This window comes from Periplaneta americana, chromosome 9, assembly GCF_040183065.1.
Source record: "Periplaneta americana isolate PAMFEO1 chromosome 9, P.americana_PAMFEO1_priV1, whole genome shotgun sequence".
Classification (NCBI taxonomy): Eukaryota; Metazoa; Arthropoda; class Insecta; order Blattodea; family Blattidae; genus Periplaneta; species Periplaneta americana.
The window spans coordinates 32,395,500-32,401,499 of record NC_091125.1 but is presented as its reverse complement, the minus strand read 5'-3'; the positions used below and the strand labels follow the sequence as shown (position 1 = coordinate 32,401,499).

At 33.0% G+C, this 6,000-nt stretch overlaps 1 long non-coding RNA gene across 1 annotated transcript in view; it reads right to left on the bottom strand.

The window, feature by feature from the left end:
- Positions 1 to 247: 247 nt before the first annotated feature.
- LOC138705638 (uncharacterized) overlaps positions 248 to 6,000 on the bottom strand; it is a 160,825-nt gene continuing 155,072 nt past the window's right edge. Inside the window, exon 3 of the long non-coding RNA XR_011333707.1 lies at positions 248 to 354. This is a non-coding gene — a long non-coding RNA (uncharacterized lncRNA). The remainder of the gene's footprint in view (positions 355 to 6,000) is intronic.

Genomic DNA, 6,000 nt, shown 5'->3' with positions numbered 1-6,000 from the left:
AAATTACCGTTGAATGACATTATACAATGTATTTGTACATATATTTTGAATGTTATTAAATATTCGCCCATGTACTCGGCACGCTTGCTTTGCGCCAACATTATCTTACCTGCAGATAACGCCACAACGGACTGCGTAAAGTGTTCTTTAATAACAAAGCTTTGTTAACAAATTGTATCAAAACTCTTAAGCTACAAGATCAAGCTAAAATCTGAATACAGAATAATAATATAAAGCTCGTGTTTACTTACGTATTTCAGTTGCAATATCCATAGATGGAACTCTTGGACTTCGGGCGCGACAAGCGATTGAAGATGGTCAGTGGGAGGAAATTGTTGTAGGTTTCCAGTAATTCTGTAACAATGTATAAAATGTTTATTGTTGAATAAATTAATTACATAAACGTTACTCAGTGTTAAGAAATACGAGTATGTAAGGTAATTTTGAATTGCTTCCAACAATGAGTTTAGCCTACATATTACAAAGTAAAGTTGCCTCGTTTAATTATTAGGCAGCGGCATTCATTTTAAGATTTGTAGGTCTTTATTGCATGCACCGATAATAAAATGAAAATGCGACGTTGTCACGTCTTGTTTGTTGCTGCTATATATTAATATAACATGGATATGGGTTAGGCTTAATTGCTCAAAGCATGAGTTAATTTGAAGATTATTTATATTATTTAGGTTATTTATATTATTTAGATAATTTATTTTAAATTAATTATTTAAAGAAATAATTAAATGTTTCTCCATAAGGAAAACCGGAAAGTTTGACTTTTTGTAATAATTCTTTTATTGTTAAGGATTGTCCATTATTGTAAGAACTATATATTTCAAGGCGAATGTAATCACACGTAAAACAATCTACTTTATTAAATTTTGTGACTTTGTGTCCATGCTTTTTAGGTGTCTTAGGTCCCTTTTTTACAATTTTACTTACAGTATTTCTATTAGTTTAAGAATTTTAGATGTCTCCGAAATTTTTCCTTGACCTAAATTGTTTTTCAGAACATACGTGTGAGCATTGCACACAAACGTTTGACACTGCTTACATAATTTTGGTCTAGCTTTTGAATTTGAATTGTTATTTAACTCTGATATATTATTATTATTATTATTATTATTATTATTATTATTATTATTATTATTATTATTATTACTATCGTCGTTATTGACGTTCATGGGTATCGGTTCCGACACTTCACTCGCTTCCCACGGCCTCCACATTTTTATTATACACTGAACTGTAATATAATTAATTTTCACTGTGAACTAGAACAAGACACACTGCAAAAATCTGCAACTCCGCGTGGAGTATTGGAGCAGCCTTCAAAAGACTTGACGACGACAATGGAGCGGCCTTCAAAAGACTTGACTACGACAATGGACAGCGACATAATTAAAATTATTGAAACTACAAAGCTTCCGTCCTCTTTGACACCGCTAGCCCACTAATTGAAGTAGCCACTACTTTACTAGCAGATAAAGAAACAGCGCCATGCGATGGCTTAAAATTTTATGCGACCGAAGTACTTTCTGCCTTTATTAATGCTTAATACACCACTTCAGTATTAAAATTAATTAATATTGCACATCGAGAATGTGAAAAAATTGTGAAATTTATTTTCATCGAAATTGTGATATTTCATAGAAGGTCAAACATCTTCTCAAGGATAATATTATAATAATGAATAATAGAAAGTATTGACATAAACATTTTTTTTTAATTTGTGACATAATATTACCACAGTCTAGTATATAAGTTACAGTCACGAAGCTTGAGTTGTTGAGGGTACTAGGAACAATAGACTGTGCCGGTACTATTTCGCATTGTCTATGATTAGGCGATTTTTGCAACTCAGTAAATAAAGAAGACATACTATTTGTCTTCACATTATTTTAAATTGAAAATAAGAAGTTAATAAACTTACTGATTCATATTATATACATAAACAAGTTTAAATATAATATAACATATTATTACAAAGCTTTTCTTACGTATCATGTGTCCCATATTTCATTTTCACGAACAGTGTTATTTTTTTCACCATTACCGTATTTATTTTACGTTGGAATACAGCTGCAAACTCCACTGGTTTGCTTTCTATATATTAAGAAATGTCTTTTGTCTTAGGTTGTTTTACTAGTATTTCTTTCTGGTATGCTGGATGAAGATCCTTTTGGCTTGAAATCTTTTCCTTGAAATGGAATATGTCACTTAAAATACTACTGACTGCAGTCGATATTGTAATAATTAGACTTCGTTGAATTGCCATACGCAGCATGCAATCAGGTTGCCGATGTACGGTAGTATAGAGGAGGTGAGCGACCGCCCGATCTCGTAGTATAAGCAGTTCATGTTAAGAGTTGAGATCGGTCCAAATAGATAGAGCAGCTACAGCTAATGTAGGCCTATACCTAAGTAAGCACTTGCTTTTGCATTACTGTAGTTGGAATAGTCAAAGCTTAGCATTTGTTCAATGCAGAAAAGAATTCAATCAAACATACTACAATTAGAGTGTTGTTGTTCCAAATAATTGCCCCTGGAATACCCTTACCCCCGCAGCCAGTCTTGACCCATTGGAAAACGTGGTTGGATGCTGTTATTATGCAGAGCATTACGGAAAATTAATGGAGATAATTGATGCATTGGACAGCTCAGACACTTCCGCTCTTGCAGCTGAACAGCTTCTGAACAGCTATTGGAAGATATTCTGTCATTGATTCTAATTTTATAATTGTGTCCAAAAGCATCATCCTGTTAGAATCGTCTAAACTACAACTCTCAGGAGCCCGTAATATAGTGGATAAAGTATCACAAACCGTTATCCAAAATAACAATTCACTAATTTCAGAAAAAGTGAAATGTAAGTTGAGAAACGTTATTGCTAAAAATTCTGCCTATTCACAACTTCGTATTATAAATGACCATGAGGTTACGACAAGATCTCTGAAGTTTGTGTACTAAAAAGTAGTGACGAAGTCTAGTAATAATGTTGTACTGTATTAGACAGTCTTGTACGATGTCACAGTCCATTTAATTTTTTGTCACAGCGGCCTATAGGCATTGGTTTGGGGTCCATTTTCTAACAAAATCACTACAAACCACAACAAAAAAACTCCCTCGCTTTCTAAGACACAAAATCAGCTGTCGGAAACATACAGCGCTCCAAGCGATAAAATAAAGACACAAGTAGTTACGTGATTTTGCAACACATGCGGCCTTTATTGCTGGTAGTTAAATGAAAAGCAAAAGAGCATAGGTTCCGACTTTGTGTTCTTTTGCTACACACTATTTCTAAAATCATACAAAGAAAGGACTTGTGACGTGAAATGCATATTTCTTGCATCTCATTGGTCCGTAGCCATGCAAGGAACACGATTCTGTGCCCAATCCAATTTGGCCGAAATGTGGATTTGTGCCGTTTTGCATCTCGCGGCTTCAATTAATATGACTGTTCTGCAGGTTCTAGTTCTAATAAACGTACTCATGCTATAGCAAGATGCATTACCAAATTGAATATTTTCACCAATAGCTAATGCATCGCAGACACGACCAATAATCAATAGTCTAATCTTCGAGCAACAGCAACGAACGTTAAACGAGCAGAAGACGACGCTCTTGATGAATCATAAGGCTTAAGCTGTGTCTCCGCGAACACTCCATGACAGAGTGCTGCATTGGAGTTAAATCGCTCACTTGAACTCGGTCGAATGTCGCACTCTCGAGTGACGTAAGATCGGTCGTGATACGCTCGTAATAAATAGAAGCACAGTACAAGGTCACCTCACCGACATGTGTTATCTTGTATGGAAGGCGACAGATAAGATACATATATATTTTGCTCACATGGTAAAAATAAGACTTTATTTTCTGCATTTATGACAAACGTTTAGTGGAACAGTCTAATGGAACGTACCAAAACAGGAACATGAAGTTATAAATAAAATAGTATGAAAAACTTCTATATACAGTTATTATTGCTAATTAATAATTATTCAGTATTTGATTTGCCACATATATAATATGATAAGTCCATACATAGTATTCGCCTATACACTGCGACAATGTAGAAACGTTTTACAAAATATTATTGATATAGCAGTAGATTAATAACAATATTAGTACAGAGATAACGTCACAGAAAATATAATAAAACGGATAATCATGCTGCACAACTGTTACAGACGCAAAGATTGATACACTAATTATTAGAGATTATTATTATTACTAGAAAACTTGATACAGTTCTTGCATTATCGTGATTGTGTTCTCCGTTTATAATAATTACATTTACATCTCAGATGTGGCAAAAACAAAATCACTCCTGTGTGGAAAAAAAAAAAAAAAAAAAAAAAAACAACCCATTTACCTACAACAATTATATCACATTCTAAAGCAAGTTTTGTAGTTGTACTACGCAGAGTTTAGTTAAACACTGCAAAGTTTTGAAATGATAAACATCTATGTTGTTACTACACAGTTCATCACTGTAACAAGAACGAATGTCTAACGCTCGGCTTATACCGTTCGAGGATTTATCGCTCGCGACAATTTTACCCATCATGCATGTGCGCTACCTATCGGATTATGCTATGAACTACTTGGCGCTCCAGCGAAAACGTCCGATGCAGACCTCTGTTCCATGTATTATATAAATATCACGAAGATACTGAGCAGAAAATCCACAAACTTTGGCCATATTTGCATGTATTTCCAAGTGACTTTCTTTGACTTACTAGTAACAGGTGTTTAATGCTAATGTTACTGAAGTGGGTCTCTCAATACTACACTGCATTTACTTTTTACTGACATAAGACTTCCTATAGTTATTTGTTCCGTGAGCAAACCGTTACAATTAGATGAAAACCATTATACTTTTTTGTTCTGTGGAATGTTTCGTACCACCTGTCTGTCTGGCATGTATTTATGATTACCACTCGTCATTTGTCTATTTTGTCACACATTTTTTTCACAGGCTCTTGGCCACACACTGCACTTTTGTCACAGTACTGTACTGTACGATTCTATTGTTATATTTATAATATCGCCATGGTTTTCATTTTTATTATATCGCAAAAATTTTAATAGTTTTTATTTGTATAATATTGCAAAACATTTCCATGGTTTTCATATTTATAGTATCGTAAAGCGTTTCCATGGATTTTATTTGTATAGTATCGCAAACTTTTCCATGCTTATTATTTACTAGCCGTACCCGTGCGCTCCGCTGCACCCGTTAGAAATAAATATAAAGTAATTACATAATTAAAATAGGACATTTGATCCAGGGAACATTCGTGTTTGATAGAAGAATAAATCGTTTAATATGTTACTTAATTTAAATTGCATCCAAATAATTAAAATGCGATCATTTTGGTCCAGAGACACTCATTTGGTGCAATAACAATTCCTTTAACATGTTTCTTAATTTTTATTACATGCAACCATAGTTTAATGAAGATTGACATCATTTAGATTTAATGTGTATATTTTATTTTACTTGTTATAGGTTTCCATTGAATTATGGTAACTTAATTTTAACCCTTGTTTTCTACGTATTCAGTAAATGACGCTTGGCCCACTATGGTTCTGAACCCTTCAAATAACTTAAATTATATAATATAATATAATATAATATAATATAATATAATATAATATAATATAATATAATATAATATAATATAATTAAATATAATATTATATTATATCAGAAGTTACTGTAATAACATTATAGCATTATGTCTATCTAGAGAAACTACACTTTCCAATGGTGAAATAATAATTAATTATACAAATCGGTTAATTTAGCTTCCGATATTACTTCATACAAACACAGACACATTCTCTGTAGGCTATCTTTCATAGCTTTCGATTGTTGTGTCCAAGGCCCCTTATAGACGAAGTCATTTGTTTTTTAATTCATTACACGGCCTTCCATGGTTTTTACTGTTATAGTAGGTATCTCAAAATCTTTCCATGGTTTTTACTGTTATA